Raw genomic sequence first — 22,105 nt, 5'->3', positions numbered from 1 at the left:
CTGACTGCTGTAATCAATTGCCAAATGATCCACCTCAATGAGCTACCCCTAGGGAAATCCCACCCCCCATGACTTTACAAACGGTGGGCAGAGCAGAGCAGGCTGCTATGACTATGGGGGTATTTTGCTCCTCGATGTCTAACTGCCCAAAAAAAGCAGCACCAGTCACTCTTCAATCTGCTGAAGGCACTTTCTGCAGTCGTTCTGCACTTGCTGAACCCATGGTTGAAGATGTCTTTGGTGCTATCAAGGTTTGTGATGTAAGTAGTTTGGGCCAGGTGGGAAGTGCCTCTCCATGGCTCCTGCACCTCCAGTGGGCACAACCATGGGAGTGGTACATGTCCCCTGGCTGAGGCAGGTCTAAATTCCTCTCCCTCTGCGCTCCCCAGCCAGAGTGAGGAATGCAGAAAACTGTGCACTTTCCCATTCCACCCTCAAAAAGGGCAACAGTCAGCCATAGTCACATAGGAATTCGGGGAGGAGCACTTCAGCCTAACCCTCTGTCCTCCCCATAAGGGGGCTTGGGCAGGTGGGAGGCTTGAGTTTGGGACAGTACCGGAGAGGGGGTGCCTCTGGCGTCTCCTTCACCTGCCTGGTGATTCTGTCTCTTTCCTGTATGGTTTTATGAGAAGCAATCCTATTCCAGGCACATCCCATTTTCCTGGCACCACCAAACCATGCTGCTGTTTGATCCTATTTTGTCTGCTCCTCTAGTGGATATAAGGGGTGGGAGTGGAGGCTATACCACCATTTTCCTCAGGTCTCCTCCCTTCTGCTGTGTGCTGCCACCTGTGAGTGTAGGGACAGGCCTGACAGCTGCTGCTTCTCTGCCCTGCTCTGCTCCTGTCCCCCGGCCCTGCAGCTGGGACAATGACAATTGCAAGAACGTAAAGATAGAAGGCTGGGTTTTATAGGGATGGTACTTGGTCCTGCTGTGAAGGTAAGGGACTGGACTCGATGACCCTTCAAGGTCCCTTCCAGTTCTAGGAGACAGGTATATCTCTATTATTTTATCTACAGCAATGCGCCATGGGACAGTAAGACCAGCAGCATGATGGGCTACAGTCCACAAAGTGACATGAGTGCTGATCCATGCTCCCTACAAGCTTACAAAATATTAAAAAGGGGGAGCATCATTGGGACTGGACTTGCTGGAAGCCTGTACCTTTGAGGTTTGGAGGAATGCTGGAGAAAAGGGGAGCAGTGTGTGTTCCCAGAAAAGCTGTTGCATGTTGTGGTGAGAGTGAACAGCTGTAGGGTTTGTGCATGCTGTAGTATTTATATGCATTTCCACCTGAGCTTTGGGGAAGGGTGTGCCCTTTATAAACCTCAAAATTACACATTCGCATGATGTGAGGGAGTGTAGCTCAGTGGTAGAGCATTTGACTGCAGATTAAGAGGTTCCTGGTTCAAATCCAGGTGCTCCCTTAGCTGTGACTTTTGTAACCATTCTGCCAGGTGCCATCAGCAACAGCCAGGGACAAGTTCCATAGCTAAGCCAGGGCTACTCAACACATGGCCATTGGGTTGCTTGTGGCCCATGATGCTACTTGGTTTTACGTGAGGCTCAACACGGGGCCCACAGGTGGGATCTTTTGAACATGGCCTCCACTGGGAACATGCTCCACAAAACAGTGAAGCTTCTGCTGGGGAGGAGGTGAGCACTGAAAGATGCAAGGGGAGGGGCTGAGTGGATGAGAGGGGTACAGGGTGTCGGTGTTCCTAGCCCCCAGGGAGCGCTGGGGTATTTGGGAAGTGCTGGCTGCTTAGCCTTCTGGGCACAGCCTGTGAGGTGCTGACTATCTCACACTGACCATGTTTGGGTCCTGTGCTGCAGCTTAAGCCTTAATCTTTGTATTCATGCTCGTCAGTGTGAAAGAAGCTATTTGCTTATATTTGTATATATATTTGCATGTATATGCAACCACACTTAAACTGTGGTTCTGGGCATGTGCTGTGAGTATCACTGTGGCCCCTGGGGCTTCCAAAATTGAGTAACCCTGATGTAGGTGTAAGCAGGGGCTGAATGACTGCTTGCAACGCAGCCAGCTGAAAGGAGAGAGCAGCCCTGGGGGTGGGTATGCTCACTCAAATTGTTTAGTCCTGCAAGCTAATCAACTGTTGATATGTAAATACAGCTCATGCCGGAATGGGGAAGGAATCCGGGGTGTGGTTATATAAATTCAATTCAGCGAGGGCTGATTGAGGGTGAATTGTCAGAATGGAACCTGGTGGTTTGTAACTAATTTGGCTGTTGTGGGGCCACAAACCATGCGACCCCTAAATGTAGGACCTGTAAATATGACACCAGTACTTGCAGGAGAGACACCATCATTGTACAGGGTCTCAGATGAATAAACCTCCCTCTTCCAGAGTTGAGTAGATGAGTTGGGGCTGGGCTGGCCAGCTTCATGTCTGCCAGGTGTTAGCTGTAAGACTGATTCAACCAACCTCCTTTCCCTCCCTGACTTTATGAGGAGTCTTTTTCCTATTCCAGTAGTAGCTGGAATCTTTTGGTCAGCCTAAGTGGTGGCTCAGAGTTGAAATCACTAAGAGCTGAAGTCACTGGTTTGGCCTGGAGCCAGACTCACTGTGACCGGTGGCCAGCCAGTAGGAACAGTGGCAGGTGGCGAGCAAGGCAGCTGGCAGGAGTAGGCAGCCAGCAAGATAGCTGGCTGGAGCAAGCGGACCACAGGAACACCACAAAGGTGGCATGGCCTCTGGCTCAATGAGTGAGTCATCAGGGTGATGTGTCTGAGTGAACACTGACTGGACAGAGCTGAAAGTGGGATGTTTGAAGTGGGGTACGGAGAAAGTTTGGGTAGGTGAAAGGGACCCTTACATTGTTGAACTACTGAGCGTGACAAGCAAAGGACATTGCTTAATCCATTTCAGCTGGGATGGTTACTCATGGGTTGGTTATGAACTCTGGTTGTGGTATTTTCCCAAGTTAATGCCATGTGACCTCTCTCTCTCTCTTTCATTAAAAGTCTTTTCTTTGCTCAGACTCTGTGCTTGCGAGTGGGGAAGTATTGCCTCTCAGAGGCTCCCAGGGGTGTGAATTTCCCAGGCTACTGGGTGGGGGCTCGAGCCGGTTCTGTGTGAGATGGATGAAAAGGAACCCCTAGATATTGAACCCGGCCCTGGTTGATGCCGGCCCTACTTGGCACAAGGGCTACATAGGCATTCCTCTCCATCAGGGCTGGGCAAATTATGGCATGGGGGCTGGATCCAGCCCAAGAACTGCATCTGGCTGCATTCTATTTACATCCTGCTGCCCATGGCCCTGAATTTCCAGGTGGTGGCTCAGGCAGTAGGATCTTTAAATGGCTGATGGCTCACAGTTGCAGTGCTGTCTGGTAGGGACCAGAGCTGTGAACCTTTTAATTAGCTGTAGCAACCCAGGCAGCTGCCAAGCAACACAGCAGAGTCAGGAGTTGCAAGCTGGGGGAAGGCTAGTCCCCAGCCCTGCCCCTTCTACTCCATGCCCTGCCCCTTCTGGGGTGAAGCTGGCAACATGACCAACTAGCAATATTCATGAAGTGCCCCCCCCCAAAACAATTATTGCCCACCCCTGCTTCCCATCCATCCAACATAGAACTGGTTCAAGTCCAACCCAGGAACCTGGGAAATTCACGCAACACTCTTGGGTGCCTCTGGGAGGCAATGCTTTCCCACTTGTAAGCGCAGAGTCAGAGTATAGAAAAGAAACATTTAATAAAAGGGGAGGGAAGTAAGGTGACATACATGTGGGAAAACACCACAAATAAAGTTCATAGCAAAATGCCAGCAGTAAGAGTCTCACCACAAGTAGGTTGGGCAATGTCCTTTTCCTCTCAGGTTCTTAAGTCCAGCAAAGTCAATGTCCTCGTCACATGCCCATCCCTTCTCTGCACTTCTCTCACAGTTGCTGACCATGCTCAGGGCAGACCCTGAATTCAGAGATGTAGCCGCAGAGTTCACCTCCCATCCTGAGTGTGGGGAAGATAACGAGGCATCTTTCTCCCTCCCTCCGCTGGTCACTTGCCATCTGCCTGCTCACTGCTGTCATCCACTGAAGTAAATTTAAAAATAATCATAAGACGTCTTATGGAGTCTGCTCTAATTCTATCATTAGAAGCGGGGTGAGGAGAGAAACAGCTTGAACCAGTCTTGCAGCTCACTCCTGGAGGACATGCAGCCTGCTGATTGAGAGTCCTGCTTTTCTCCCAGTAAACTTCACAGAGTTTTTGCAGAGGAAGGCTTGTCCATCTGAGGTTCGTTTTATTGACAGTTTCTCTCCTTTGAGCTGAGTTAAGCACAGTCTGACTTGTCTGCATTCCCCCAATAATTGCAAGCATTGACAGTCATATCTCACAATTCCTGCATTTAGTGATAACACTTTGTGACCCCACAACAGCCACATTGGTTACAATGGGCAAAACACCATTCTAACAATTGAATATCTAGCAGGCCTAAGCAAACTGAGAGACCTGTATTTACATAACCATACCCAGGATTTTAGCATGAACTGTATTTACATAACAACTATTGATATCTAGCAGGTCTAAGCAAACTGTGTGAACATACCCACACCTCAGATTCCTTTCCCATTCCAGGTGGCTATAATGGAAGCATTGATTTAGATTCAGCTTACACACAGAATGCCTGTACTTCCCCCTTGCTCCTTGATAGTCCAGGGAATGGAAAGAAAAGGAATCCGTGTCCTGATACACACAAGCTGCTGCCCTCCCCCCCAAAACTCCACCTTTGCTAGCAGTGTGTGGGGAATTGGCTCTGGGGTCAGCAGCATGGGGAAGCTCTGTCCCTGTGCTTGCTTGCAGGTGCCATCCCCATTGCTCCCACTGGCTGAAAATCACAGCCAATGGGAATAGCTTCTGAAAGGTGAGGGCAGCAGAGAGCTATCTGAACCCAGCCTCTGGACTGTCTGCTAGGTAGGGACTCCAAAGCACTGCCTCATCCTGCTCAGACCTCCAACTTGAGTCCAATCCTGCACACCACCTGCCAACCAGACCCCACACTCTCACCTTCACCCTCCTCCTCCACCCTATCAACCTCCTAACTTGTGCTCGTTACACCTCTGCTCTAGCCTGTGGCCCTTGTTCCACCTTTCCGTCACTGAGGAAACCTGTCTGCCCTGTGTTAATAAGCTGCCTCCAGCCAATGCAGCCTGCGCATGATGGCTGTGTGAACAAGTCATTTTCATAGCTCATCAGAAACTTGCAGCTCAAGTGCATTGGTGGTATAGTGGTGAGCATAGCTGCCTTCCAAGCAGTTGACCTGGGTTCGATTCCCAGCCAATGCAATGACAAGTCTCTTTTCCTGCTCTGGAATTGGTTTAAATTCACTCACTTTGATATAATCACTTTATCCACAGAATGGGAAAATTAAAGTTCTAAATCACAGGGAATGGCCTCACATTCTGCTGGATGAATGGGTAGCGATGAATACATTGGCGTTCGATTGACTGTAGGGGTGGCCAAACCATTAAATGAAGAGAGCCGAAAAAGCTGTGAAAAAATGAAAAGAGCGGAACCAACATTGAGGGGAAAAAAAAGGGACACTGCCCCTTTAAGAACTGTGGTATAGGCTCTTTAGCTGCATCATGCTCTCATTACTGCTGCCATCTTGCCGGCACCATTTTGCCATACCGGACGGCTCCCCTGCACCTAGTGAGCATTGGTGGCAGGGGGCACGATTGTAGGGGTGCATGGGGCGGCAACGTGAGCCACGGGGGAGGCTTTGCGAGCTGCACTTTCAGGGGTGTAGAGCCGCATGTGGCTCGCGAGCCATGGGTTGGCCACCCCTGATTTACTGAGTCTAGTGAGCCTAAGCATCCTCCAGGAGATATCTCATGACCGTTCTGGCCAGCAGTTTGGACTCCACTTCCCTACAGGTACATGCAGCCCTTCCCTTCAGAGCCCCAGGAAACTTTGAAATTCTTCTTCCTATTTGCCTGGCTTGGAGAATTCTCATTGCAACTTCCCAACTGATCATGGTAGCTTTCTAAAGCAAATGTGCTCCTGCCTGGAGAACACTGGAGTTGCTGAGTCTGTGAGGAGAGGAGACCATGCAGTTCCAGCTGCAATCCACGCATAGCTACTTAGATACCAACAGGCAGACAGCTCATGGCATTGACGGAAAGAGCTATGGAAGGGAAAACAAGAAGGATCAAGCAGCCATGGCAGGCTTACCAGAAGCTGGAGCTGGAGGTAGTGGCCAACGGTGTCAACCCCAAGGACAAAGCGATGGATGAGGAAGTGGAGTTGGAGGAGGAAGTGGGACATCTGACAAGGTTGACCAGTGGCAAAGCTGTTTAATAAAATGTGAATCTTCGGAATAACATTGATTTTTGTTTTTGTCCTTCACGTCTTGGTTACTGCTGAAATTCATAAAGAGTGACAATTGGCACAAGTGAAAAGCGCAACCAGTGCTCCAGGTGCAATCATTACCAGGGTCCTTTGAGGCAGCAAGTACACAATGCCTGGCCGAATACATGGCAGAAAGACATTTGAGTAGGACTCAAATCAAAATACTGCTTGAGTGCTTCCCTGATTTGAGTATCACTCCCCTTTCCCCCCCCCCCCCCACACTGACAAACATTAATTTAGTCCCTCTGATAGTCATGAGAGGTGACTGCTCAAATCAATTACCTGACGATCCACCTCAATGAGCTACCGCTAAGGAAATTCCACCCCCCCCCCCACAATAACTTTACAAACGTTGTGCAGAGCACAGCAGACTGCTATTACTATAGGAGTGTTTTCCTCATTGATGTCTAACCTGCCGAAAAGGTAATGCCAATCACTCTTTAATCTGCCAAAGGCAGATTCTGCAGTCACTCTGCACTTGTTGAACCCATGGCTGAAGACCTGTTTGGTGCTAGGAGGGTTTGTGACGTAAGCAGTTTGTGAGAAGTGCCTATCCATGGCTCCTGCACCACCATTGGGCACAATCATTGGAGAGGTACATGCTCCCCGGCTGAAGCAGATCTAATTCCTCTTCCCCTGCACTCCCCAGCCAGAGTAAGGAATGCAGAAAACTGTGCACTTTCTTCTCACTCACTCCCTTACAAAGGGGAACAATGAGCAATAGTCCCATATGAACTGGGGAAGGAACGCCTCAGCCTCATCCCCTGTCCTCCCTGGGGGGTGGGATGCTTGAGTCTGGAACCGTATGGAAGGGCTGAGCATCTCCAGCCAGACTCTTTCATGTGCCTGGTGATTTTGTCTCTTTCCTGTATGGTTTTCTGAGAAGCAATCCCATTCCAGGCACATCCCATTTTCTGGCACCACCAAACTCTGCTGCAGTTTGAATCTGTTGTCTGTGGTCCTGCCCTCTGTGGCAGGAGAGAACAGCACTTCTCCATCTCTTTTGTGGCAGCCTTTCAAGTATTTGAAATGTGCAATTACGTGCCCCTCTTCCCCTTAATCCCTTTTGTTGCATACCAAATATGCCCAGATCTTTCCGCCTTTGCTCATAAGGTTGCATTCCATCCCTCTGAGCATCATTTTCAATCATCTCCAGATCTTTTACAGTTTCTCTTACAGTGCTGACCACAGTACTCCTGATAAGGCCTAATCAGAGCTGAGTGAAGTGGTACTAGCACCTCCCGTGACTTGCATGCTATGCCTCTGTAAATGCAACCTAAACTGCATTGGGTTTTTTTGCAACATCACCTTGTTGAGGGCTTGTTGAGGTTGTGATCCACCAGAAGTCCAAGAACCTTTTCAGCCATGGTGCTGTCAAGCTGGTTATCCCTGACCATAATATGGAATCCCTGGCCCAACTATGTTGATATAAAGAACAACTCCCCTTTGAGTATCATAGTCGTGCGTCACTTTCTTTTACACACTTTTCAAATGTTATTTTCACTTTTCTTCTGCTCAGTGTGCTCTCCCTGCCCACCACACACGTCTTCCCTGTACCCTGTGTCCCAGTCACCTTTGCTGAAATCTTGTTCCTTGCAGGCCCAAAACAAATGTTCCCACAACTCCTTGTTGCAGAAGGTGGCGAGTAGCACTAGGGCTGTCCCAAGTGAGGCTCGGGGCCCACAGAAACCCCCCTCACCCTCGCAGCAGGCCCAGTCCCCACCCCATACATGTTCCTTCCCATCCTTTCTCCATCCCCTCCCCTGGGTAACACAATCCTGGGACTTATGGGGGATGTGAAGCGGGGCAGCAGCAGTGATTGACACCCCCTCTGGCACTCAGCACAACTGTCATACCCAGAGTGGCCTGATAGCCTACTCTGCCCTGCCACCTTGTCCCAGCCTGCTGCGCCCCACTTCTCTCTGGTGGCAGGAAGCAGAATGCCCTGAGGCCAGTGCACTTTGCTTCCTGCTGCTGTAGTGAAGCTGAGCGCAATGGGCTTGGAGAGCACGGGGGCAGAGTGGAACGGAGAAGGCTGCTGGGTTGGCCCTGCTCCACCGCCGCAGTGAGTGATGGGGCCGACCTCTGCTGTTGCCCCACACCAGGACCTTCCCTCAGGTAATCTCCCAGGCTGCCCTGGGATTCGTCCTTAGGATGGTTGAAGCAGCCACCACAGGACCCCACACTGTGCGGGGCTTAGGGTGCTCACCCCAAACCGTACTATGGCAGGACGGCTCTGAGTAGCACAGTGGGATAGCTGCACACAGTCCCTGCTGTCTCTGTTGATGTGAGAGCACCAACAGCGGACGCTCTGGAGACAGGAGGAGTGTGCTGTGTCCGTGCATGAGCAAAGTAATTAGAGCAGGGCTTTTTGATTGTCGGTGTAACATATAGAGAAATCCTTATAGTGTAGACAGGGCATACGACCTGTCAATCATTCCTTTTTGGCAGCCGATGTCTTTACATGCACTTTTCTTTTTTTTAATTGGTAATTTCACTTTGTGCTTAAAACTCTTATGTCCATCCTTCCATTCCCACCAACAGATAAACCTCAACATTCAGTGCATATTTTGCTTTTAAACACTGCAAAGCTGATAGCCCCAGAGAAAACCTTCCCCTTGCTGTTGCAATTCCTGATGTGCTGGAGATGTAACTGGGAAAGGCACTGTCAAGGCAGGGTATGGACAATGTACGGCGATGCCATTACCCGCAAAGACACTTTCAGCCAGTCTGAAGGGAAAGACTCTTTGTCCTGTAGCTATGGACATTTTTCCCAAGGGCAGTACAGTGAGCGCACTTTTTCCCGCCTTCCACCAGGGCACACTGCTTGTTGGTTATCCCCCCTATCCCTGGGGGGTTGAGGGGCATCTATCCCGCCTATCACTGGGGGTGAGTTGTGCATGCCAGTCTGAGCACAGAACGGGAAATCATAGAGCCATGAGAACAGAAACAAAGTGTCATAAAAACCAGACCTGTCTGAAGTAGTTGGTGCCGAGTGGTTAAGGCGATGGACTAGAAATCCATTGGGGTTTTCCCTGCGTAAGTTTGAATCCTGCCGACTATGAAAGCTTCTGAATTTTGTAGCTGCAATTTTAGTGCTGGATAATCCTACTTGCTAACTGGAGCCAGGTTTGGGCTTGTCTCCATAGGCAATTCAGCTCTGTTGTAACTTTCTTATTTAGGGGTGTGAAACCCGCCCCTCCCCTCAGCTCCACAAGTGACAGAGCTGTAAAGCAGCATTGAAAACGTGCTCCCAGCGCTGTTAGCAACTCTCCTCAGGGGGGTGGTTTATCCTAGAGCAGTGTTTCTCAACTTGTGGTACGAGTATTCTTAGGGCAGTGGTCACCAACCAATAATTCGGTATCTACCGATAGATCTTGGAGCCTCTGACAGGTGCTGACACTTTAATTGCCCCTCCCCGCACTGTCCAGCCATCTGCCTTGGAGCTGCCCCTTGGGAGCTTCCTGCTTGCTGTGCAGGATATGGGAGGCAGAAAGGGGGCAGTGCTAATGTCAGGGCGTCCTTCCTGCCCCCACTTCTGTACCCTATCTCCACACAGAAGAGAATGGAGGTGGCCTGGAAATGCAAATCTCCCTCATCTCACACACTCTGTGTCTGTCATTCTCTCAAACAGACACTGTCCTTCCCTCTCAGCTCCCGACCCAACACATAAGTGGGAGGTTGTTAGTACGTCTTCCACTGCGTGCAAAGTGTGTGATTTTGGGGTTTAGGACATTTCTCTCTTACACTTAAATTTAAGTCTTTGAGTGATGAGTTCCAAAACGCCTAATCTGTCATAGCTGGAGCTATTAATCCTCTGGTAATTGCTGCTCCTGGAAGTGGGTGGCATGTCCCTGCAGCCCCTGAGAAAGGCAGAGCAGGGGGTCTCCACATGCTATCTTTGCCTGCAGACATCACTCCTGCAGCTTCCATCAATCGATAGAAACTATGGCCAGTAGAAGCTGTGGCTCCGTGCCTGTAGATGAGGGGCAGCACACGGTGCCATGGAGCAATTGCTGGACATGCCAGTTGCTTCCAGGAGTGGTGCAGGGCCAGGGTAGGCGTAAGCTGCGGTAACTCCACTGCTCCACCGCCCGGAAGTCAATTCAACGGTGCCCGGACAGGGACTGTTTCCTGAACCCCTATTCCAACCTGAACCTCCTCCTGAATGCAGCCTCCTGTCCCAGACGTGACTCCCCCTGCACCCAAACTCCTTGCCACACTTTGCAACCTGAAATCCCTCCTGGACCCCAATCTGCCCCCCCCCCCGCACTCCTTGTACTAACCCCAGAGCTCCTCCCACACTCAAACCCCTTGGCTCAAGACCAGAGCCTGCACCACAACCCCCTACCCCAGCTTGGTGAAAGTGAGTGAGGACGGAGGAGGAAGGGGGATGGAGTGAGCAGGGAGAGATCTCAAAGAAGGGGTGGAGCAGAAGCAGGGCCACAAAGAAGGGGCGGGAAGGAGATGGGGCAAGGGTATTTGGGTTTGAGATAGATCTTACATTGCACTTACATTGAAAAAGGGATCTTGTGGTTAAAAAGGTTGGAGACCACTGCCTTAGGGGTACACGAGAGAAGTCTGAGGGTACGTCAACACATTTGAAATTTGGGGAAAACTGAATTTTTCTTTTAAGTTTTACAGCACTTCATTATTTTTGTACTTTTTACACCCAAAAATTTCATTGCCCGCCCAGCTATGATTACGTTGTTTAAACAAATGTGTTGGCATGGTAGAAAAAAACTGTGTATCTCTGAAAACTGTAGGTACTGGGAGTAATTACAATTTTTTTTTTGGAAAAAGGGGTACTTTATAAAAAAAAGTTGAGAAACACTGTCCTAGAGCACGCTCTGCACACTCCTGCCGCAGCCACTCTGCGGTGTTAAAGCCCTGCCTCTAAACACAAACAAATCACTACATTTCTGTTTTTTGGTAATGCTCTGAGACCCCTTAACCTTGACGTAGCTTAGGGACTTGGCATGTTTTAATCCGCACTGGGCCCCGGGGGGACTAAATTCCAGCAGCAGAGATTGGCCCCTCCCCCTTACTCCCTGGTGGAAACAGAAAGCAAAGCAACCCAGTCCCAACCCAGCCCAGTTCATTCCACTCTGCCATCTCCCAGCCATGGCGCTCTGCTTCCCCTGCCTCCAGTGAGCTATTAAACTGTTTTTCTCAAGTTTCCTCTGCTCTGCTGTGTGCTGCCACCTGTGAGTGCAGGGACAGGCCTGACACCTGCTGTTTCCCTACCCTGCTCTGCTCTGCTCCTGCCCCCCGGACCCTGCAGCCGGGACAATGACAAATGCCACAAAGCAAAGATGGAAGGCTGGGTTTCATAGCAATGCACCATGGGACAGTCAGCCCAGCAGTGGGATGGGCTGCAATCCACAGAATGGCATGAATGCTGATCCCTGCTCCCCACAAACCTACAAAATATTTCAGAGGGGCAGCAGCATTGGGGCCAGACTTGGTGGTGCCCCATTCCTCTGCAGGGCGGGGCTGAGAGTCCAAGGCGCTCTCTGTGTTTCTGGTCAGAATGCAATTTATTGGGGGAATTAATGGATGAATGCCACGGAGATTAAGGGGTTCTGTGTACAGGGACTCTGTCCCTTTGAGGTTCGAAGCAATGCTGGAGAGAGCAGGGGAGCAGGTTCACAGAAAAGCTGTTGTGTGTTGTGGTGAGAGTGAACAGGTGTGGGGATTGCGTAAGCCATAGTATTATATGCATTTCTACCTGAGCACCTGTTTGGGGAAGGGTGTGCCCTTTATAAACTTCAAAATTAGCTACTCTGTCTGTCCCAGGGAGTATAGCTCAGTGGTAGAGCATTTGACTGCAGATCAAGAGGCCCCTGGTTCAAATCCAGGTGCTCCCTTAGGTGTAAGATTTGTAACCATTCTGACAGGTACCACCCTCAGCAGATAGGGCCAAGTTCAATATCTAGGCCAGGGCTATTTAACACTCCTTCCATGGGCTGTTAGTCTACAGCCCAGTGTGTGGTTTAAGTTCACATATGGTTAAACATGTGGCCCATAGAAGGGATCCTTTGAACATGGCCTCTGTTGGGAACATGTTCCACAATGGCAAGACCTCTCCCAGGAGGGGTGAGCATTGAAAGATGCAAGGGGACAGGCTTGTTTGCTTGATCAGACAGTACTTGCCCCTCTGTAGCTTGGAAACTTTTTCTGAGTGAAGTCACTTCAATAAATGCAGAACCTGAAGCTTGAATTTAAACACCCAAAACACTGGTATACAATTTTCAATTTAAAAGTGCTCGTTAAAAGTGATGTTATATAGGTGGAAATCGGGTAAATATTGCATTTTATTAATATCAGCAGAACTGACTTAAATGGGGCCTGCATTTTGTGTAGTCTTGCCTTAATCGTATTCGTGCCCGTGAGTGTGAAAGAAGCTATTTGCATATATTTGCATTTATAAGCAACCACACTTAAGCTGTGGCCCTCAGCATATGCTGTGTGTACCATTGTGGCCCCAGGGGCTTCCAAAGTTGAGTAGCCTTAATCTAGGCATTCCTCTCCATGAGGGCTGGGCAAAGTATCGCATGGAGGCCAGATCTGGCCCACAAACTGCATCTGGCTGCTTTCTTTTTATATCCTGCTACCAATGCTAGTCAATTTTCAGGTGGTGGCTCAGGCAGCAGGATCCTATTTAAATGGCTCACGGTTGCAGTGCTGTCTGGCAGGGACCAGAGCTGTGATCCTTTGAAATAGCTGCAGCAACCCAGGCAGCTGCCAGGCAACACAGCAGAGTCAAGAGTTGCAAGCCCTTTAATATGTTTTGTATTTCAAAACCTCCAGCCCCAGACAACTCTGGGGGTAGGCTAGTTTTCAGCACAACTTCTTCCACCCCATGCCCTGCCCCTTCTGGGGTTGGGCCCGTAGCATGACCATATAGCAAAATTAATTAAGTGGCCCCCCTGTGAAAATTATTTCCCACCCCTGCTTCCAATCCATCCAACACAGATCTGGTTCAAGCCCCATCCAGGAACCTGGGAAATTCACTCAACATGCTTGTGTGCCTCTGAGAGGCCATTCTTCCCCACTTGCAAGCACAGAGTCAGGGTACAGAAAAGAAACCTTGAATAAAAGTGAAGGGAAGTTAGGTGGCATTCATTTGGGAAAACACCACAAACAAAGTTCATAGCAAAATACCAGGAGTACCAGTCCCACCACAAGTAGGTTGGGCAACATCCTTTTCCACTCAGGTTCTTAAATCCAGCAATCTAAATGTTCCTGTCACATGCCCATCCCTTCTCTGCACCTCTCTCACAGTTGCTGACCTTGGTCAGGACAGACCCAGAATTCAGAGGTGTAGCCGCAGAGTTCTCCTGAATGTGCGGGCAGTAAAGAGGCATCTTACTCACGCCCTCCACTGGTCACTTGCCATCTGCCTGCTCACTGCTGCCATCCACTGAAGGAAATTTAAAAATAATAATAAGGCTTCTTATGGAGTCTGCTCTAATTCCATCATTAGAACCGGGGTGGAGAGAGAAACGGCTTGAACCAGTCTTGCAGCGCACTCCTGGAGCACATGCAGGCTTCTCCCTTCTCCTAGTAAACTTCAGAGTTTTTGCAGAAGCCTTGTTCATCTGGCGTTCTTTACATGGAGCGTTTCTTTCCTTTGAGCTGAGTTAAGCACAGTCTGACTTTTCTGCATTCTCCCAATAAGTGCAAGCATTGATGGTCATATCAGATAATTCGCACATTTAGGGTTTACACAGTTTGTACCCCACAACAGCCAAATTGGTTACAATGGGCAAAACACCATTCTAACAACTGAATATCTAGCAGGCCTAAGCAAACTGAGAGAACATAACCACTCCCAGGATTCCTTTCCTGAAATGGAAGCATTGATTCTGACCCTGCTTACAGACGGAATGCAAGTACTTTCCGCTTGCTCCTTCATAGTCCAGGGGATGGGAAGAAAAGGAAGCCGTGTCCTGGTACACATAGATGCTGCCCCCTCCTTCCGCCACACCCTCCTGAAACTTCACCTTTGCTGGCAGTATGTGCAGACTTGGCTCTGGGATCAGTAGCACTGGGAAGCTCTATGCCTTTGCTTCCTTGCAGGTGCCCCCCCCCCCCCTTTGCTCCCACTGGCTGAAAATCACAGCCAATGGGAGTAGCTCCTGAAAGGTCAGAGCAGCAGGGAGCCATGTGAACCCAACTCCTGGACAGTGTGCTAGATAGGAACTCTAATGTACTGTCCCATCCTGCCCAGAGCTCTAACCCCAGCCCACTTCTGCACACCACCTCCCACCCACATCCCACACACTCACCTTCACCCATCTTCTGCACCCTACATCCCTCTGATATTGTGCCTGCTGCTCCTCCACCCTGTGCATCCCCTGTCCCATCTTCTAGTCACTGAGGAAACCTGCCTGCCTCCTGTGAACAAGCTGCCTCCAGCCAATCTTGCCTGCTTTTGAGGTTTGTGTGAACAAGTCACTTTCATAGCTCAGGAGAAACTTATACTGCAAGGGCATTGGTGGTATAGTGGTGAGCATAGCTGCCTTCCAAGCAGTTGACCTGGGTTCGATTCCCAGCCAATGCAATGATCAGTTTCTTTTCCTGCTCTGGAATTGGTTTAATTTCACTCACTTTGTTATAACCATAGAAATGTAGCCATGTTAGTTTGGTGTAGCTGAAACAAAAAACTGGACTATGTTGCACTTTAAAGACTAACAAGATGGTTTATTAGGTGATGAGCTATTGTGGGCCAGACCCACTTCCCCAGATCAAATGGTGGAAGAAAATTGGCACAACCATATATACCAAAGGATACAATCAAAAAAATGAACACATATGAAAAGGACAAATCAAATTTCAGAACAGAAGGGGGGGGAGGTAATTGTCTGTGAGCTAATGATATTAGAGGTGATAATTGGGGAAACTATCTTTGTAATGGGTAAGATAATTAATGTCTTTGTTTAGACCGAGATGTAAAGTGTCGAATTTAAGCATGAATGACAGTTCAGAGGATTCTCTTTCAAGTCTGGTGTGAAAAGGTCTTTGAAGCAGGATGTAGGTAGTCAAGTCGTTAGCATAATGTCCCTTCTGGTTGAAATGGCAAGAAACTGTTTTTTCTTTGTGATCCTGTCTAATATCTGTTTTGTAGGCATTGATTCTTTGGCGAAGTGTCTGAGACGTTTGTCCAATGTATATAGCAGACGGACACTTTCAGCACGATAGCATAAATTATATTTCTGGATGAGCAGGAATATGTGTTCTTGATCTTATAACTCAATTGGTTAGGTCCAATAATGGTATCAGCAGAGTGAATGTGTGGACAAAGCTGGCAACGGGGTTTGTTGCAAGGGAAGGTTCCAGGGTTGGTATTAGTGTGGTATGTCCTGTGGTTGTTGGTAAGAATCATCTTGAGGTTAGGTGGTTGTCTATAGGAGACTATGGGGTCTGTCTCCCAGAGCCTCTTGGAGTTTAGTATCCTGTTCCAGTATAGGTTGTAGTTTATTGATAATGTGTTGGACAGGTTTAAGTTGGGGGCTGTAGGTGATGACAAGTGGTGTTCTATTGTTGGTTTTCTTGGGTCTGTCTTGAAGTAGATGGTTTCTAGGTATTCATCTGGCTCTTTCGATTTGTTTTTTATTTCTCCGGGTGGGTAGTTGAGGTTTATAAATGCTTGGTAGAGATCCTGAAGTTTCTGGTCTCTGTCAGTGGGATTAGAGCAGGTGCGGTTGTATCGAAGGGCTTGGCTATAGATGATGGATCGTATGGTGTGTTCTGGATAGGATCTGGAGGCATGTAAGTAACTGTATGAGTCGGTGGGTTTTCAGTAGAGAGTGGTGTCTAATTTTCCATTGGTGATTTGTACTGTGGCGTCCAGGAAATGGATCTCTCGTGTAGAATGGTCCAGGCTGAAATTGATGGTGGGGTGTAGGTTGTTAAAATCTCTGTGGAATGTCTCCAGTGTTTCTTGGCCATGTGTCCAGATCATAAAGATGTCATCGATGTAGCGTAAGTAGAAAAGAGGTAAAAGGGGACAGGAGCTGAGGAAACATTGTTCTAAGTCAGCCATAAAGATGTTAGCGTACTGTGGGGCCATGCGTGTACCCATGGCTGTCCCACTGAACTGTAGGTATAAGTTGTTCTTATAAACACTGGAGACATTCCACAGAGACTTTAACAACCTAACCTTGGCAGTTTAGGCCACGTGAGAAGTGCCTATCCATGGCTGCTGCACCTGCAGTGGGCACAACCATGGGAGCGGTATAGGTCCCCTGGCGAGGCAGGTCTAAGTTCCTCTCCCCCCTGCGCTCTGCAGCCAGATGAGGAATGCAGAAAACTGTTCACTTTCCCCTTGCTCCCTCAGGAAGGGGATCAGTCAGGCATAGTCCCATGTGACTTGGGGGAGGAACACTTCAGCCCAAGCCCCTGTCCTCCCCATAAGGGTACTTGGGTGGCTGGGAAGCTGGAGTCTGGGACAGTACTGGAGTAGGGGTGCTTCTGGCCAGTCTCCTTCACCTGCCTGGTGATTCTGTCTCTTTCCTGTATGGCTTTATGAGAAGCAATCCCATTCTAGGCACATCCCATTTTCCTGGAACCACCAAACCATGCTGCCGTTTGAACCTTTTTCTTTGGTCCTCTTGTGGATATGAGGGGTGGGAGTGGGGGCTATACCACCATTTTCCTCAAGTCTCCTCCCTTCTGCTGTATGCTGCCACCTGTGAGTGCAGGGAGAGGCCTGACACCTGCTGCTTCTCTGCCCTGCTCTGCTCCTGCCCCCCTGGCCCTGCAGCTGGGACAATGAAAATTGCAAGAAAGCAAAGATGGAAGGCTGGGTTTTATAGGGATGGTACTTGGTCCTGCTGTGAAGGCAGGGGACTGGACTCAATGACCTTTCAAGGTCCCTTCCAGTTCTAGGAGATAGGTATAGCTCTATTATTTTATTTACAGCAATGCGCCATGGGACAGTAAGGCCAGCAGCATGATGGGCTGCAATCCACAAAGTGACATGAGTGCTGATCCATGCTCCCCACAAGCATACAAAATATCAAAAAGAGGGAGCAGCATTGGGACTGGACTTGCTGGTACCTCATTCCTCTGCAGGGCTGGGCATACAGGGCAAGGTGCTCTCTGTGTTTCTGGTCAGAATGCAATTTATTGGGGGAATTAATGGATGAATACTGTGGAAATTAAGGGGTTCAGGGGACCCTGTAACTTTGAAGTTCGGAGGAATCTTGGAGAGAGCATGGGAGCAGTGTGTGTTCCCAGAAAAGCTGTTGCATGTTGTGGTGAGAGTGAACAGGTGTGGGGATTGTGCAAGCTGTAGTATTTATATGCATTTCTACATGAGCAGCCCTTTGGGGAAGGGTGTGCCCTTTATAAATCTCTAAATTACACACTAGTACAATATGAGGGAGTATAGCTCAGTGGTAGAGCATTTGACTGCAGATCAAGAGGTCCCTGGTTCAAATCCAGGTGCTCCCTTTGATGTGACTTTTGTAAACATTGTGACCCACGTTGCTGGTTGGGTTTATGTGAGGCTCAACATGCAGCCCCACAGGTGGGATCCTTTGAACATGGCTTCCACTGGGAACATGCTCCATGATGGCGAAGCTTCCGCTGGGGAGTGGGTGAGCACTGAAAGATGCAAGGGGAGGGGATGAGAGGGGTACAGGGTGTCTGTGTTCCTAGCTCCCAGGGAGCGCTGGGGCATTTGGGAAGTGCTGGCTGCTTAGCCTTCTGGGCACAGCCTGTGAGGTGCTGACTGGCTCACACAGGCCATGTTTGTGTCCAGTACTGCAGCTTAAGCCTTAATATTTGTATTCATGCTCGTTGACGTGAAAGAAGCTATTTGCATATATTTGCATACATATTTGCATGCATATGCAACCACACTTAAATTGTGGCGCTTGGCATGTGCTGTAAGTATCATTGTGGCCCCCGGGGCTTCCAAAGTTGAGCAGCCTTAACCTAGGCATTTTGCTCCATGAGGGCTGGGCAAAGTATCGCATGGAGGCCAGATCCAGCCCACAAACTGCATCCAGCTGCTTTCTATTTATATCCTGCTGTCCGTGCTACTCAGTTTTCAGGTGGTGGCTCAGGCAGCAGGATCCTATTTACATGGCTCATGGCTAATGGTTGCAGTGCTGTCTGACAGGGACCAGAGCTGTGATCCTTTTAAATAGCTGCATCAATACTGACAGCTGCCAGGCAACACAACAGAGTCGGGAGTTGCGAGCCCTTTACTGTGTTTTGTATTTCAAAACCTCCAATGGGAGGCTAGTCCCCAGCCCCGCCCCTTACACACCAGGCCCTGGCCCTTCCGGGGTGGATCCGGGAACATGACCATGTAGGAAAATTCATGAAGTGGCCCCCCTGCAAAAATTATTGCCCACCCCTGCTTCCCATCCATCTAACACAGAACTGGTTCAAGCCCCATCCTGGTAAAAGAAGTTACTTACCCTGTGACGTAATGATTGTTCTTTGAGATGTGCCCCGTGGGTGCTCCACTCTAGGTGTTGGGTCCCGTCCTGGCGCCGCGGCTCAGAGACTTTTCATAGCCGTGCTCTGCCAGCTCACGCATGTGTGCTTCCCCAGCAAGGCATTTGTGCCCTTGATCAGCCACGTGCGAGCCAGCAACCGTCAGTTCCTCTCACCCACTCATCTGAAAGATACAAACAATTCCTGAGCGGGGAGGAAGGGCGGGTCGTGGAGCAACAATTTATGAGAAGGCCCAGAGCAACAAATGTGTTGGACACTGTTCGAACCATATGGCATGTTTCCGCATACATTGTGCCTCTGATGAGGCAATCGTCCAAATAGGGGAATATTGTAACTCCCAATCTACGGAGGTGGGCTGCAACCACCACCAATGTTTTGGTGGAAACCCTGGGAGCACACACCAGACCAAAGGGTAGAACTTTGTATTGATAGTGTTCGTCCCCCAATTGAAAACGGAGAAAACTCCTGTGAGCCACGTGGATAGCTACGTGGAACTATGCTTCTTGTAAGTTGAGGACTGCAAGCCAATCCCCTTTGTTCAACAACGGAATGATAGTTGTTAAGGTTACCATCTTGAAACGAAACTTCCGAAGGTGCCAATTTAGCTTTCAAAGATCTAGAATGGGTCTCTAGCCTCCCAACTTTTTTGATGGGAGAAAATATCGGGAATAAAAGCCTTTTCCTCAGAACTGCCTGGGAACTCTCTCTATTGCTTCAATGTTGAGCAAACGTTGAACCTCTTGTTGCAGCAGTTGCTCGTGAGAGGGGTCCCTGAAGAGGGATGGGGCAGAGGGAGGAATAGAGAGAAAGGGGATGGAGAGGCCGGACTGCACTACTTCTAGTACCCATCTGTTCGTGGTGATGTCTGACCAATGATGATAAAATGATCGTAGGCAATGGTGAAAAAGATGAAGAGTCTCATTTTTCGTGTTGATTGCGGGCAGCTGGTTTGCATCCTTGACAGACAAGTCAAATCTGCTGCTTAGTTGACGACTGATTGGTCGAACAGCCCTGTTGGGGTTGTTTGCGCTGAGGACGTTGTCTAGGGCGTTGATTGTCGAAGGGACATGATTGTTGTCTGGAGAAATTAAAATCATATCTTCGTTGATAAGGGAAATAACATCTACGTTTGAAGGAGGGTGTGTACATCCCAAGTGTACGTAGAGTGGTGTGGGAATCTTTTCCTGAGTGAAGGACTTCATTGGTGTTCGCCGCAAAAAGTTTAAGCTTGTCAAATGGTAGGTCCTCAACCTTGCTTTGCATCTCCCTTGGGGCTCCTGCAGATGACAGCCATGATGATTTCCTCATGGTGATACCTGTGGCAGTGGCTCTAGCCGCTGTGTCAGCCACATCCATGGCAATCTGTAGTGCAGTATTACATGATGCGTACCCTTCTTGCTCTATTGCTTTCAGGAGTGGTTTCTTGTTGTTCGGGAGATGATGCTGTAACTCCGCTAATTTTGAGTAATTACCAAAATTATGGTTGTATAGATGGGCTGAATAATTTGCAATACGCAGTAGAAGTGTCGCTGAGGAGTAGACTTTCCTACCAAAAATATCTAATTTTTTATTGTCCTTGTCCGGAAGTGTATTTTTGTACTGTGGCGCCTTAGCCCTACACTGTGCTGCATCCACTACTACTGAGTTAGTCTGGGGCGTGATTGAATAAGAAGTCCAATCCTTTCACCGGTACAAAATACTTTCTGTCAGCCTTTTTACTCGTAGGTGTAACCGATGTTGGGGTTTGCCATATCTCATCCGCCACTTCCATGATCGGATCATCAATAGGTAAGGCGATCTTTGCACATTGTTGTGGACAGAGGTTTTTCAAGGGATGGTGCTTTTTAACCAGAACATCTATTAGCTGTATTTCCTGTGTGCCTGCTACTCGCTTAAATAGGTCTTGAAACTGTTTAAGATCATCCGGTGGAGAGACGTCACCTGGGAATATCGCCTCATCTGGAGATGACGAGGAGCAGTGTGCTGGAGGAGTTTCCAGTTTAGGGTCATCAGCATCAGACAACTGCCCCTCTTCCAGCTCGGATAGATCTAGTTGGATCGTTGGACTCTTAGATGGAGAAGGTGAGTCTAGGTGCTGTGATTGATGAGGTAAGTATTTTGCATTCGATGGTTGACAAATGCAGAAGGATCCTTTACGGGACGACGATGTATGATCACGCCGGGGACGATCGTCATATGGTCTATGATAGCTTTCATAATATCACTCAGAACATGATGGGGAGGAGTGGCGTGACGAGCGTGCACTACCATGGTGAATATAATAGACGTGACATGGGGAGCGTCTAACAGACTTGTATCTTGATGATCGACCGAGTGAGTGGGATCGTGAACGGGACCAACGTGCTTCTAGATACACTGCGTCCCTATAATTATGCTGTCTATACGTGACCCATGTAGGAGAAACACTATAGCGACGGTAGTGACCATACCTTTCTGGTGAAAAAGCTGGAGATAGAGATCTGTCTCTATAATGAGTCTTTGATAATGCCTTCCTAGGTAGGGCGGTGTCTTCCACCCTCACAGTCACAGGGGATCCAGGCACCGAATGTCAGTGGAGCAGTGCTGGGGAAAGCAGCTGCTGTTGCGTTGATGCCGGTGCCGGCAGACTGCCCAGTGCTGGAGTCAGCAACGCTGCCGAGGCTGAGGCATCAAAATCTTCTGCCTCGGAGACCGGTGCCAGAGGAGACGGTACCGTGGGGGACGGTGCCGCCATAAGTGGGGCCGGTGAGGCAGGCGTTGTTATAGCCGGTGCCGCTGAAGCCGGTGCAGAGTGGCTGATCAATTGCGGCACCAGCATCAATTTCAAGGAGAGCATAGCTGAGGCCGGTGCAGGCTTGCTGGCTAGCTGCGGCACTGCTCCCGATGCTGGCGCCGAAGCCACTCTCGCTCTCCGCGGTGGGGGCTCTCTGATGGCCGCCCCAGCAGATTGTCCAGACCCCCCGGGGGTGACTTTGGAAACCCCTGCAGACGCTGTAGCTGCTGGAGGGAGGGATTGCACTGGGGACAGCTTTGATCGCTTTGAGCCCGCTGGTCCCGGGGAAGCTGCCCTCCGCTTTTGTTCAGGGGCTTTCGTGGTTGCGAGAGGGATCGAGTCAGACTGCAATGCCTTCCTGAACATCAGCATTCTTATCTTCATCTCCCACTCCCTCCGGGCTCTCGATGTTAATTTGTGGCAATGGGTGCACTTCTCGGGGACATGAGCTTCCCCCAGGCACCTGATGCAGGTGTCATGG

At 49.4% G+C, this 22,105-nt stretch overlaps 1 protein-coding gene and 5 non-coding genes across 10 annotated transcripts in view; all 6 read left to right on the top strand.

The window, feature by feature from the left end:
• Positions 1-22,105, top strand: part of LOC102463552 (uncharacterized) — a 587,148-nt gene that overhangs the window by 232,120 nt on the left and 332,923 nt on the right. The gene's annotated exons all lie outside the window — the stretch shown is intronic.
• On the top strand, positions 1,357-1,428 carry TRNAC-GCA (transfer RNA cysteine (anticodon GCA)). Its single transcript has one exon. It is a non-coding gene; the product is annotated as a tRNA-Cys (tRNA).
• Positions 5,234-5,305, top strand: TRNAG-UCC (transfer RNA glycine (anticodon UCC)). Its single transcript has one exon. It is a non-coding gene; the product is annotated as a tRNA-Gly (tRNA).
• TRNAC-GCA (transfer RNA cysteine (anticodon GCA)) lies at positions 12,170-12,241 on the top strand. The gene has a single exon. It is a non-coding gene; the product is annotated as a tRNA-Cys (tRNA).
• TRNAG-UCC (transfer RNA glycine (anticodon UCC)) lies at positions 14,869-14,940 on the top strand. Its single transcript has one exon. It is a non-coding gene; the product is annotated as a tRNA-Gly (tRNA).
• On the top strand, positions 17,763-17,834 carry TRNAC-GCA (transfer RNA cysteine (anticodon GCA)). The gene has a single exon. It is a non-coding gene; the product is annotated as a tRNA-Cys (tRNA).

The sequence above is a fragment of the Pelodiscus sinensis genome, chromosome 22 (assembly GCF_052426305.1).
Source record: "Pelodiscus sinensis isolate ZL-2025 chromosome 22, ASM5242630v1, whole genome shotgun sequence".
NCBI lineage: Eukaryota > Metazoa > Chordata > Testudines > Trionychidae > Pelodiscus > Pelodiscus sinensis.
This window is presented reverse-complemented; position numbering and strand designations above follow the sequence as displayed.